Source organism: Pseudopipra pipra, chromosome 6 (genome assembly GCF_036250125.1).
Source record: "Pseudopipra pipra isolate bDixPip1 chromosome 6, bDixPip1.hap1, whole genome shotgun sequence".
Lineage (NCBI taxonomy): Eukaryota > Metazoa > Chordata > Aves > Passeriformes > Pipridae > Pseudopipra > Pseudopipra pipra.
Window position 1 is genome coordinate 53,873,341 of NC_087554.1, and position 15,040 is coordinate 53,888,380.

General features: G+C 40.2%; 1 long non-coding RNA gene across 1 annotated transcript in view; it reads right to left on the reverse strand.

Moving 5' to 3' along the window:
• LOC135416804 (uncharacterized) overlaps window positions 1–15,040 on the reverse strand; it is a 146,985-nt gene that overhangs the window by 35,329 nt on the left and 96,616 nt on the right. Inside the window, exons 4-5 of the long non-coding RNA XR_010431743.1 lie at window positions 12,997–13,098; window positions 12,723–12,749 (exon numbers count right to left, since the gene is read on the reverse strand). This is a non-coding gene — a long non-coding RNA (uncharacterized LOC135416804). The remainder of the gene's footprint in view (window positions 1–12,722; window positions 12,750–12,996; window positions 13,099–15,040) is intronic.

Sequence of the window (15,040 nt, forward strand, 5' to 3'; positions counted from 1 at the left end):
AAAAGCCAGTATAGAAAAGATGGATCAGAATACTGGAGCCAAGAATGCTTTCTAAGGAGGCAATGATAGCCAAACTCCTGGCCTTGAAGTCCAAGGTAGAAAAGGATGCCCTGAGGAATATTTATACAGCTCTTGGTCTTTTTTGGACTCCTCAAAAATTTTCTGCCTTTTCTTTTCTGTCAGATATTAAAACCAAGAGGCAGCTTTAGACAGTGAAATATTGTGTCTGGTCATAATTGCTTGGTAATTAGCAGCTCTCAGTGGCAGCAAGCCAAATAATAAACGTTTCTTCCAAGTATATCTAGTCATTGTTTTGATGACACCTTTCCAACTCAAGGCTTTTCATTTCTGGCCAATGTGAAAAGCACCACAGGGGTGGGGCAACGTGAAATGAAAATCAGATTCCTCTTTGGAAATCAGATAGGAGGAAAAATACCTTAAGAAAAAAAAGTCAGATAATCAGGACTGTTCCATCCTTCTTTCAACAACTCCAAGAGACCTTTGATGGTGGAAACATTCTGGTTTTCTCCTACAGATCCAAAATGTCAGTATATTATGTACTGTTCCAGGCGAAGATAAAATGAGAAAAATCAAAATTTATATTCAACAGACTCATTTCATGCCTACTCTGAAAAGTTCTGTCAACATTTGGAGGAGAGAAGGAAGGCAACCTGAGTACAGAGACAAAATACAGACCACCATCTCTACAAACTGTTCCACCACTGTAAGCAGAAGACAAAAAAATCTTAGGATGTTCATCTTACCTTGGTCTCCCATCCAGTCAACATACACAGACGCTGTTCTGAACAGAGTCCATTTGGCATTTTAGACATCTGCTGTAGGGTAAGAAGAGCTGGTACCTACAGTCCATTGACTTCATTGACTGCATATCCATAGATCATAAGACAATGCTCAAGGACTCTCATAACAGCAAACATTTGCATTTCACATGCCTTTACATTGAGTTAGATAAAATCCACCCTCCTTCTCTAATCACAGAGGCCTACTGCTCTTCTAGACTTAGATGAAGAAGTCTCCTTCAGAAAAGAATGACTACTATCAAGGTAAACCAACATGGCTGGTTGTCCACAATCTTTAGGAAACAGTCAGGGATGTCAGAGACAGAGAACTATTGGTTAAAAAATTGTACGTTGCTCTAGCCCAAAAGGCAGAAAAATAGAGGAAGTTCTAATACAGAAGGGGTAGTTCCAAAATATCTACAACTGTTATCTTCCAGACATCTGTCCCACCTTTTCTAACATGAGGAGTACATCTTGAGTGTGTGCTCACACTCCAGAAGGCCAACTGTATCCATCTGTGTCAAAAGCAGCATGGGCAGCAGGGCAAGGGAGGTGATTCTGCCCCTCCACTCTGCTCTGGTGAGACCCCATCTGGAGCACTGTGTCCAGCCCTGGGATCCCCAGCACCAGAAAGACATGGACCTATTGGAGTGAGTCCAGAGGAGGGCCATAAAAATGGTAAGAGCACTGGAGCACCACCCCCACGAAGAAAGGCTGAGAGAGTTGGGGTTGTTCAACCTGGAGATGGGAAAGCTTTGGGAAGACCTCATTGCAGTACTTAAAGGGGGCTTATAAAAAAAGAGGAAAAATTACTTTTTAAACAGGCAGATAGGACAAGGGGGAACAAGGGTTTTAAACTAAAAGATGAGAGATTAAGAATACTTGTTAGGAAAATAGTTCTTTGTTCTGAGTGGTGAGACACTGGAACGGGTTTCCTAGAGAAGTTGTGGATGCCCCACAAGTGTTCAATGCCATGTTGGATAGGGTTCTGAGCCTTTCTATGATCTCCCTGGTTTAATTGTAAATTGGCTGACAAATAACCAGGGCTCAGCCCAGTTGTCCCTCCCTCCTCAGGACTAGGAAATTCCATCAAGAGGATGGGCAATATAGTTCAGGAGTGGGTGGAGGTATCTATTGTTTAGGCACTTCCAGACCCCACAGAGCTGCTCTTCTAGAGCCCTCTACAAGCTGAACAAGGTGTTTTGAGGGTTCCAAAACATGAAGTGTATCTTCTTGTATACACTTCCATTGTTTGTAAAACAAAGCAATCTCCATAAACCATGTAAGACAGAGGGCCCAGGGAAAAAGAAAGTACAGATTAACTAGATATCCCACGTATTTACTTTAGACTTCAGTGCTAGTAATGGTCTCTATGTGGATAAAATAAACTAGCACATTGACAAATTAAACGAGCTTGAAGGAATAACAAGAGTTGAAATTATTGCAATTACACAATTTTCACAGAAATGCCAGACTGAAGTTCTCTGAACTGTAAATGAGACCTGAGGGTCAGGTTCTGTCCCAGGAAACACATGAGAAATCTCAACCAAATAAGTGAAGTAGCACTAACAATAATCCAGTGCAGGACTGTGTGGGCTGCCTCTTCCCTGGGGAACTTTTCCCACCATTTAGGCTCTGACTTCAGTATTAAAAGTATTGTCTTCTTGTAAGCTCAGTCATTAGTCCTTTCTTGCTCCTCTACTGTTTACTTTCTTGAAGGAAAAACTGATTCACAGCCATGAGAACACAGCATCCTGGACAGCCTGGCCTGCACTCACTGAACTCCCTGAGTTCTCACAGAGAGACAGGTGCCTAAAACACCAAGGGATGCTCTGCCTCAAATAACTGCAGTCCTTCTGAGATTGCTTAAAAGGGATAACCCTCATATTTAATTCTGCAGCTTTAGGTCCACAGTTTAAACTGAGTTCTATTTTAGCAGCAGATACAGTAGGGGGAGGAAAAGTAAAGTAGAATCTCCCTAAATCTAAACACTATATTTGCTCAGCCTAAAGGCACAACACATCCCTTTAGACATAATTCCTTATGGTTTCCACAACTCCCAAAGCTTTAGGGAGCCTTTCTTGGATAGCCTCCAGCCCAGGACAACCAGCAGACACTTCACATACTCCTCCACTTGCCCTCACTCTACTGCTACACTTTGACCACTGGACCATTCTGACTTTACACACCTTCTGCACATCACCAGTATGGTGGAGTGTTTCATCTATTTCCCATCTCCATCTGATATGAACTTGATGCAAATTATAACTACTTTTCATAAGTTATAAGTTGGCAGAGAACTTACCTTGTGATTTTCCAACAGATATTCCATAGATTTGCAAGGGGTTGCACTTATTTATGCGTGACCCTGGAAGCCTTTTTAATGGGATATCACGGAGCATATTTTGGCAGGCCATTGAAAACGATTTTATTTTACTTGCAAGATCACATAGTCAGCTCAGCAGTGCTGAAATGTGGCAATGAATTCCTCTCATCGCGTAGAGATGATGATCAGCAATACTACCAATAGATAGGAAAAACTAACCAAGTCATCCTAGTCAGTGGATCTTACTTGCATTTAAGGCTGACACATACATAGCAATTTGCCTCTGTTCTGCAGCAGCTGCAAACTATTAACTATGACAATGAAGTTGATTTTTAAACCAACAAATATGATGGCTATTATGAAAGTTTTACCACTGTCACATGGTGTGCAGTCTTTAAATTCATCCCTTGCTGTGTGGCTGAACTTTTATTGAATTTTTTTTTAAATTAAAGGAAGGTCATGCAAGGACAGAAAGCCTCTTTGTCAATCAGACTGTGCAGTGCACAAAACTCTTCCAGAACTCTCATAAAAGCCAAGACCAGCACACTGTACTTAAAGCACAGTGTTGCAGAGATACCACAACTGTATTTGACAGATAAAAAGATACTCCCACTCATTCCCCATTGCTTCTTTCCGCCTCCAAAATGCCATCATCTTTGCTGGGTTCTCAGAAAATATAGCACTGAATGATCTATTTGTCAACTGAGGGAGTTTTCAACATAAGAAACCTTCAAAATTATACCCATGGCCCAAAGCACACACCTTTGCTCTAATACACTGATAGAAACAAATCAAATGAAAACCAACTTCCAATCCAAGATCTACACAGAGAAGAAGAAGGATTTTAGCCTCTTCTGATATCAGGAGATGTTGATGATTTGAGGAATACTTACAGTGGGATATCATATAAAATGTCTCTCATCATGCACAACTAAATTGTGGCCAAATAACTCTGTAAAAATCAATATGTAACCTTTAGATAATGTTCATTTTTTTTCCTACAGGCCCAGTGACACAGTACAAAAAAATCTTTGAATTCTAGAAGCCCTTATAACTATTCAGCTGAAGAACTGATTCCTCCTGGTTTCTATTTCCATTCATCTTCTTTCTCACCTCATCATATGAGCTACCCTTCTCCTTCAAAAGAACTGCAGAAACCCACAGGCAGAGCAGGGGGTGAGCCTCACTATTTTACATAACAAAATCATATGCATCAAAACACACACACAACTTCCCAAATGTCTGAGGTTAGTTATCCTTCATGTCCTGACAAGTTACACCCACCTTTCCCAGAGGAACTAACTCACTCCATAACAAATCCCAGACTTCTGTTAAAACAGCAAATAAAGTAGGACCACCTACCATCCAATCCTGCAAACACTTACTGGTAGACATCCTTGCATGCCTAGTGCCATGCACAACCTCAGAGTTTCAGCTGGTCTGTCCTCGTAACAAAGTGCCATATCTCCAGCAAATGTTTCCAGAGTTATGCTCTATTGCTAGGTCAAACTCAGCTCAATTCTGTAACCTCTGTTTACAGTCAGCCTCCAGCATTGGCTTATGCTGGAATAATTTATAAGAATGAAACACAAATCTGGATTTCAGGATAAGGCCCTCAGTAAACATGTGGGAGCATTTATGACTCTGCGAGACCTACGTTAAAAAATAACTTAAAAACAGACAGTATTTCCCTATGATTGCCCTGTTTTCCCATGTTCCAGTTTGCTCTTTCAAAAAGGCTGGTAGGCTGAGATATTGGTCACTATGTGAAAATGACAACATTCAATTAAAACAATAGCAATTTTCAAGTGACACTTTTTTTTTCAATAGATGTATGACATTCCTAGACATTCTATTAATTAGCAGGCCCCAGGCAACATATTTGGTAAAACAGAACAATCTGGCCTTTGATTTTTATCCAGGCCTTACCCAAGATCACACAGAGGTAGCCAGGCTGCTGATAGATCCCCCACACAGAGCACACACCCCCAGCAAACAGCTGTGCTAAGAACTGCATGTAAACCACTTTTAAGAGTTCTCAATCTGCAGTGAAAGAAAGAATGATTTATTCATTAATAAAAAACTGCTGGTGTTGGACTGGACAATCAGAATTTGCTAAATGGACTCTACTAATGAGTTCCAAGTTTGGTTTTGCATCCTTTTTTCCAGTTACCTGTTTCAACTTTAAGTCATGCTGGATGAAAAACATATCCTGAATGTTTTCTATCCTTCAGAACCAGGAATTCAAACAAGCCCATTACTCTCAAAGTAAGGAGGATATTAATATCCTGATGAGCATCTGAAATTAGCAGCATCTCGTGTTCTACACCTACATGATGGTTATCTAGGAACTGGCATCCTTGTTATATATTTTCTGGATGGCTATAGTTACAATCCATCAGTACACTGGATGAAAAACACCATCTCAACAGATGTTGTAAGATGCTAGCTGAAAGACTCTACCTTTTGATACTCCCACCTGCATTAATAATTTCTGGTTGCATTGGATAAAGATCTGTGAGTTCCTTCATGTTTAGGAATTTATTAAGGTAACCAAAACTTTGGAATCTTTCTTACTGGTTGTATTATTCATTTTGTCTGTAGACAATAATGGCCCTCTTACATTAGGGATAATTAGGGCCTTAGATGGGCTTTCAAAGACATTTCCACATTTTTCAGTGATGTAGCTGACTAAAACAAAATCCAAAGGGAAAAGGGGAGGAGTATTTGATCTTGAAAGCAGCCAGACTGTCTGGAGGATATGTATTTTGAAGGTTTTATTGGTAGCCCTCAGAGAAAGGCAGCTATAACCTAAGCTTGAAGGCTAGCAAGGGCTATGTGGGTTTGTGTGGGAGGGGGTTGTCTAATTTGTAAATGGTGAGTTATTAGCCCTGACATTTGAGAATAGACACTGCATTGTGTTGATGATGAAAGCAACCCTAGTTTTCTTGTTAATGGCAGTGATTCATTCTTTCCCACTCCACTATTGTTCCCATTTACCTGGCAAAGAGAATTACTTCTTATGTGCTCCCAGTTGCTGATTTCTGGAAAGACTATTCAGATGAGCAAAAGCACAGGAGAAGAAATGCACCAAACTGGCAAAGTTCTGGAAACAGCACCAGTGGATCTCTGAAAGGGTGTGTGGCTTTTTCCCCCCTGCCTACTCCCCTTAGCACTCGAGAAAACCCTGCCTCTCTTCTGCTATACTCAGAGCTTTCAGGCTCCCTTCCTTTCAATTCAGGATTAGTCTCTTAAACCCATGCTTTTAAAATTAATTAAAATATCCTAAGATGTGTTAAAGTTTTGGAAGCTTTAAATTACTTTAAACATGTATGTAGTCATACATTTGGTAACACAGAGCAACCAGCCTTAGATTTTCCACTACAGCCTTACCCAACTGCACAAAAGTAGCTATGGCCACAACTGGCCTCCTATAAGACATGAAAACACACAGAAATCCCACAAGGGCTCCCAGCCAATAGCCCTTACAGAAATCCATACATTAAAGTTTTTTAAATTGTCTTAAAGCCATGCAATATCAGGACAATGACCAGGAGTAAGAAAATCAAGACCGAAGCCTCCACACGGAGCTGTCTCTCCAACAGTCTGTTTTGTAACATGCCTGGCTACTGCGCTCAAATTCTCTGTTTTTCACTTGGCGAACTGCAAACCCAACACTTCTCAGGCTGCCTCCCCTCCTCCCCAGCAGACTGTGACACTGATAGATGGGCCTGATCCCTTGCTAAAGTGGAAGAGCTGCATTGACGTCAGTGATGATACTTCTCTTTCTTGCAACTACCAATCTGGCCCTCCCACTTTTACAAATGCCCCCGAGGGGACGACATGAAATACAAAGCTTGGAAAACTACAGAACTATGACTTGGGAACAGCCCATGGCACAGATTAGGGGACAGTAGCCATAAAGAGTTTGAATCCAGATGTGAAATTCCCCCAGGCTAGTACTATTCAAACCCTATCTCTTATGTGAAGCAAACAAGTTAAATTAACTATTAGTTCAACCTTACCCGTAAGACACAGCTTATTGTGAACAATGAAGATCTTTGGAAGCAGTTTACTTTGGGACACGCAAACAGCTATATGTCTGCCAAAAGGCTGAAGCATATTCCACCCTTGGTGCAGCCAGCCAGGACCACTGCAGCAGGCAGGGCAGACAAGCTGACTGACACACTGGGGTTTGCTCTGTGCAAATATTTCTTGTGCCCATGGAGCACAGAAACCACAGCTGCAGTTCTGCCAGTGGAGCAGAAGGTGTCACGTCCAGAGACAGTAGTGGGCATTCAGCTGACCGCAAGCAAACAAAGCCTAAGTGGAATGTGGTATCCTCAATTCCATCTTGGGTTTCAAGTGACTAAGTGAAGAGATGCATGAAGTTCATATTGAGTCCCCAAGCCACCAGGTGCCTACTAAACAGAGCTAGAGCTCTCTCTAAGCTGCTGCAGCCAGCCACAAAGGTAGCTGGGCTTTGGCCATGCAGAATTCCCACAGATTTCAATGGGAATTTCAGTGTTCCAGTCTGGACTCCAAGAATGCATTGCTGGACCCAGAGCTCTGACGGCTGGAGCCGTATTCAATATCAGCGTCTGGCAACACCCATTTGTAAAACAGTGACTCATTCACAGGCACAGCTTTAGAGGGACAGACAGGATGACTTTAATCATACATTTCCATTTCATTAACAAAGCTCAGTAAAAACAGATGAGCATCCTGGATGATAATAGTTGGTATTAATCTAATGACTGCAGTGATCCACTGCCACACTTAGGAACAGTTTTATATCCTACAGAATGCATTGTTTTCATTTGCTTCAAGAACATAGCAACTAATGGGCTCCTGAGGCTAAGGACAAAATAATTGTTAAAATACCCATGAATTTTGTTTGGGGAACAGGTTTGGGTTTTTTTCTGAAAATCAGAGGCAGGGAAATAAATTACAGAAAGTAATTTGAAAGAGAGCATCTTCAAAAGGACCTGAGTGACTTGGGAGTCTGGGACACCAGATAAATAAGTTGTCATTAGCACTTTCCATTCATTGTAAAGAAGAGAGCAAGTGGTTTGTGCAATGGACTGTATAGGAAGAGACATTTAGTTTAGGCAGCTGCTACTGCAAGGTGCTCATTTGTCATGCCTGCACAGTCCTTTCCACAGAACAGCTGGGTTTCCATTGAAACATACAATTTTAAGTCTTTCCCACTAACACTAGCATACATCAATCGTCAGACCTGACAGAATGCATCTGAAAGCAGATTGTTTGTTAAAGCTGGACTTTGGCACTGGATTATTACTCAAAGGTTCCTTTAAAAAGAATGGGCAGTCTTTAGGACACCATTTTTCTGAATCATGTCTGTCTAACCCTTCTAACATATTCAGGATGTACTTCTATGGCAGATTTGCAAACAGATCCAATTCTCTCTGCAAGTGCTCCAAGAAGCCCAGACAGAAACTACCTCTGACTCTAAAGTCCTATAACAGCAGCCCTCTAACACTGAACCCAAGCTAATATACCCTGCTTCCCAGCAGAACCAATTAGTTCATGCTCAGCCTCAAGTTAACGATGGCTACACAGCTTCCCATTCCCAGGCAGCTTTCATCAAGCCAGCTTGGAGCGCAGACAGAGTGAGTTCATAGAGTTCATATCTGCCAGCCAAATCCTGAGTAGACATACCTTCAGTGACTCAAGCAGTTAGGAGTAGAAAGGCAGGATGAATCTTGTGCAATATTCTCACAGTCCAATAAAGGCTGGCCTTGCTCACTAGTTTGAAAAGCCTGTCGGAATATGGAAACTTCCTTTGCTTTCTGGACTGATATAACTTACTTTGTGTATCAAAACTCTTCCTTGTTGACACTTTCCCAACTTGACAGTAAGTCTTGCTCCACCAAGAAGACTGAGTGCTCTCCTGCGCAGAGGCACATGTTCCTTCAGGATTCCCTTCCTCAAGAAAATATAAAATCAACATGTGCTCAACCAAACTCTTTTCATTAATTTAATTTCCTACATTCTGTAAGGTGACAGGTCCCCAGGGAACACCAGCACCTCACAAAGTGTTACTCAGTGACGAGACAGACAGATTTGAATTCAGCATTGCCGTCTGAAATCCCTCTGGTTAAGATCATTGCACACAGCCAACACATGAGATTTCCCACAACTGCACCCAGCTGAGAAATGAGATAAAAATCTGATGCTTTGATAGAATTAAACTTTCTACAAGGCACACAAATCCTATTGCTTTATCTTTCTATAGTAAAAAAGCATAGAGAATTAAAAACTGGTTTGCTTCTGAATGTTATTCACTTGCACCTACAGCCCCAGTCTCCTGTGCAGTTCCACCATGTGTCTTACTCACCTTTCAAGATCTCAGGCTAATTTTCCCCCGCCATTTTTATAGCAAAACACTTAACAGTAAGTTTGTCTGCTGCCTCTACCTAGTGCATACCTGCATACCTAGGTTAATGCTCCAAATTAAGTGGAAACTACCTTGAAAATCTGCAACGCTTCTGATCTCAGCTTGCATAAGGAGTCAAGTCTAAGACAGTTCTTTCTATCCTTCCAAATAGGTTTTCTGCTGTCTTCTCAGTTTCCTCTTCTACCATCCCCACACACGTAGGAAAAAAGGTCCCCTCATAACAGAACTTCATCATGGTTACATTTTATGAACTAAATCAAAATACCTGTTTGACATTTCAGCCACAGCTCATCTAATTTTGTTGTTTGTTGACCCCAATAAGTCATTCATTTACCAAATAATCTTAGTAATCAGGCATCGTTTTTCAGTAGTATATTTGTCCAGATTCATTATTGTCCACACAATTATCTGTAGTTCATTTATTATTTATATTTTTAGATCATAGGGACAATTTCTCCAGGCTTATACAACACTTCTAGTTGGGCAACACCAACCTGACAACACCTCTTTCTGCTTTTCACAGAAACTCTTCAATCAGGACTGCAGCATCCGTACATATTCTAACTTTTGCATAACCTTGTCCGCTAAGCTTCTAATATTCACTTACATTTGAGTTTGTAATTTCCAATTTGTTTTAGACAGAGCCTGTAGCTGTTCACCCAATATAGTAAAATCTGTCTAGCCATTAGGACTAGCAATGGTGCTAAGACAGTGTGATTTTCCTGCTTTGCTTAATGCATTTTCTACTGCATCTCTTGATTTCTGTCAACTTCTGCTAATATTTTCCTACCAACCTGGGCAGCAAGGTAGTGGCTGGTCTTACTGCGGCAGCATAAAAATATCTCTCATTGTGACAATAAACTAACAGGTGGGAAAATTTAGGTGTGCAAACTCTTTGAACACATGTTATGTCTATTTATTCTTCATATGCTCTGAGGAAGCCATCCAGGAACACTAATCAGAAAATGTGCAATAAATATAATGAAAAAACACCCAAAACTGTTAATATTCTACAAATATGTGCTTACTGGTTGGAGAAAAAAACAACACTACCTTCTTTTTTTACTGTCCTATTTAGCTCTTTCTTTTCTCTTGCCTCAGTTAATACTAAAAGACCTGTGATGATGAAAGCATGATGTCTGTGACACTCTCATTCATGGTCCAGGTGCAATACACATTGATCTCCTGCATGTAAACATCTTCCTCTGTTGTACAAGCTGAGAAACCATCTAGCCTATGGCTACTTTGCCAAAGGAACTTTCTCTTTACTCAGCTCCTGGCTTAATAACAACGATGTCACTCAGCATTTTTAATCACAGTTTGTTGTATGTAGCCCATTGTTTATGTGCAGCACTATAAGGTGTGTAACACATACTGTCTCTTGCTTATTTTCATAAGCTGAAACTAATTAATGTCATTTTGCATGCCAAGGATAAGAGGACAGCTGGAAACTATCAAGGAGAAATGCAAGCAGTACATGAGCTGTTTCTTCAGTCAGCTGTTTCACCGCCCAAGGCACACACACGCACTCACAGCTTCCTCTCTCAGGTCCAGTCCTGCTTTAGCTCTGCCCCTGTCACTCAGAATTCAATATAATTACCCCAGCTTTACAGTGGCCTAACAGAGAGCAGGCTTGGCCCCAAATATCCTATTGGTAATTCAAACGTGCCTGTTCTATCAAATCTTGATACTGAAAGCCTTCTGGGGACATAGACAATCAGGATAAAATAGCAATTAATACTACATAATTGCCTTAGAGTATGCTCAGAAGTCTTTTACAATTTCCAAATAAATGTCCACATGCTCAAGCCACAAGTCTTGGCCTACATTCGCCATCAATAGACATATCTTCGTCATATCTCCTGGAGGCCAAACACAGGGTTTGTCCTGACCATGAGGAATAGAAGCAGAGAATTGAGGTTCACTGCAAATGCCATCTTACTGGTCTTCATTTTCTGTGACAGTACACAGGCCTGGTAACAGTTATCCAGAATGCTTCTGCTGACCGCAGTTTCTGGGATAGTTCTCCCTCACTTAACCCTGAACCTTTCACATACACATGAAGATAAACACCCAAAGTTCTACATGCTAAGACTTAAGCAAACACATTTTGTGCCAGATGGCATAGGCCAATAACCTGCAAAAGTCCACACCCACACAGAATTACACAATGGACCACACGTAATTTGGAGTATGTCATTTGCCTATCGCCGAGAATTATCAAGATCAGTCATTTCCAGAAACAGTTTGCTGGTCTCAACGGATCAGTTACACTGCATTTATTTTTGCTCTAAGCAATACCTTCTATGCCAGTCATTCATACCAATTTGGGAGTTCACCCAGATCCATCCCTAACCCTTTTCCAGGTCCTCAAGCTCAATAACATTTAATTCACCAAGTGGAATTCCTCTGGCTCTTTTCTGCAATCCTAATTTCAACTTTGTCCTGATGAGCTGCCAGAGACAGAGTCTACTCCACAGGGATCTCAAATTCTACAGTCCACTGCAGCCCAACACTACATGACAGCAAATCTTTCAAAAGAAAGAAAAGGCTCCACAAAACATTATTGGAGGTCTAACACTTCAAAATGTGAATTCGTACGTCAGTTGTAACATGTTCAAACTTCGACACTCAGCTAATGCACAGACCTCTTCTGAGTCAGTGCTCCACAAAGGCTTAGCACGAGGTACCTACCTGATATCTTGGGTATCAGCTTTAATCTATTGAATGGCAAGTGTGTTGAGTCAGAAAAACCAGCACTCCAGGCAAGAGTGACACAAGAACTTTTCTCCATGCACAGTAAACAATACACCATTTAACTGATACCCTCAGTGATTCTTTCAGAACAGATACAAAGAATAGAAGTGAATTTCCAGGAAGTAGCTCCTGAACTCATCCAGAATATAAAATTACAAGGTATTTTGTAGATTTTCAACTGACATCAGAAAGGCCCAACTAACAAACCAATTAATCTCAAAACAATAACAGCCCTTAATCTAACATATATCAGCAAATTCCTGTTTCTCCCTTTTCTAACAAAAATAACAACACTGTAGTTGCCAGTGCATTAATAAGATCCTATTTCTGCTCCAGAGACTGAATCGAACCTTTGTTCTTCACAGCAAAGGATTAAGAAGGTTGCTATTTTGGTAATGAGATGTGGAGAGGTACTTACTTTGCAGCTGAGATCCAGGCTGGATGCCTGAAAAAGGAATAAACTCTGTTACCTCAGATGAACTTTATTTGTATAATCAGTATATCAAACTCTGTTAGTGTGATGCATATCATTAGCAATAAATAGAGACTATTCGTGAGTAATTACAACTTGATAGAGTGTTTAAGCTCATTTACAAAATATGTCTTATGTTGTAGATAAAATCATGAATGTAGATTTTAAGATAGCAACATATGCACACAAATAAGGAATTAGAAGAAGAAAAATTACTTACTTTCTAGGCAGCTTATTGGTCAGCTTCTTCTTTTTTTTCACACAGAATCTAATTTTTTTCTGGATATTTCACCTCTTTCAACAAGAACATCATGGAGAAACACTGTCATAAAGAGACACAAGAAGAAAAAAAGTGTCAGAAAAACAGCACATGGACAGGGACAAATAGGAGAACACTCTGAAAAGATCAAATCATAGGACATGGATCCAAGTGCTGAGGCACCAACTCAGTGCCCAAAATGATTGAGAAAACTGTTTGTGAAGCTGGAAAAGGAAGCAGTGACCTGTGAAAATGAAACCAACTTCATGAAAACATTAGTCATACAAAAAATATGTTGTTTATAGTTATCATAACAACATTTTTATTAAACAAACATGTTTGGTATATAAAGTTGTTGCAACTAAAACATTGCCAAAGGACTAGGGTAGGTAAGGTAGTGTGGTTAGAACCTGGCACCACTGCATAATTACATAGGGATCAACTTCTTGCACTTAGAAATGGAAATGTTTGGGGCTTACATCAGAGGAGGTCCAAATTTCTAAATGAAAAGTATTTTTGTAACAAAATCTAGGAGCATCTTCAGATATAGCAAACACAAACAGAAGTGAAGACAAACAGAGTCTCACCATTTCTTTTTCATCCTGCTTATTGGCTGTTGACGTGATGAAGTACTTTGAAAATATGACAAACATTAAACTATTTACTAACTCTCATTTCCAGTCTATCAGGGTAGTGTATTTTAAACATATTTTTTAAAGATCCACCATGATGCAAAAGAACCCCAGAAACAGGCAGAATGTCAGAGGGAAATTGCTCCATTGGTCATTGCTGATATCCACTGGGAATGATGTTTTATATCTGACAAAACTGCATGATTATCTGCATCTGATGATCTCTCCTTCTCTAATGAACAGTAAGAATAGAACACTAACAATCCACAGGGGTTCAGATATATCTGACAGCGTAGTTGCCAGATTCCATAGGGAAACAAATCTTATACAGATAAGCTTTGTCTTCATGAGTGGTCACATGCATATTACCTCTTCAATAATTTTTTGGACACCATCACCAATTTCAACTATATCTAATAAAAGCAGACACCTCAGAAACAATTAAGTTCTTAACATGCTGCAGGAAAATTGTTGGATGGGTGAACAGGATGGCCTTAATAGTGGTCCCAACAAATAAAAGGCTTCAGTGTGAACATAACCTACTAAGCTTAAGAGAATCCACTAGTATTGAGCCATCAGGAATTTCCTAGTTACTGAAAAATCTACTGTTGGAGCTTATGACGTTGGAAAACCAGAGAATCCAGTGCCATAGAAAACACCTTATTCATTCTGAGCTCCGAGTAACAGTTTTTCAAATTGAACATGAGTAGAAAAGAAATTGTGCTCACCAGTTTACATTTGCAGGTAACATTTTAATCAAACATGAAAGAATTGGGCTCAATGCAGATGCGACAGAGGAATATTTTTTGGCCTGTAAAACACAGGCAGTCAGAAGGTACAAATAAACAGTCCTCACTCCTTGAGTATACAGAACATGTTAATTTTCTTTTACATTCTCCAACAGGTTAACCAAACAAAAGATCTATTTACAGCAGAAAAAAGACAAAGTTCTTCAAGGACTGACATCTGAGTATCACTGTGAATTTATGACAGGAAGATCTATTCGCTGAAACTTTCACTTTTATTGTCTCCAGAAACACTAATATTGAGAATAATTTTAGATTTTAAAATAAGTCCTTCTTTGAGTATTTTCATTTTCATATCATAGTAGAAGTGCTTTGTAACTCAGGAGTTAACTTTCACTAAAAAGTCTTAAAGGCCCCGACCCTGAAGCTGGATCCACATCAGTTCAACTCTGGCAGGTCTCAAAGACAGCTCTGCTTACAGAAAAGAAAAAGATCCCATCCATGCAAGTCAGGGAACTGAAATTTGATATGCAGATTTTGCATAGGCATCCCTAACATTTAGGTATTCAGCCACCTAATGGAAATTCTTTGGACTAACCCAAGGGGAAGAGGCATTGTGGTTGAACA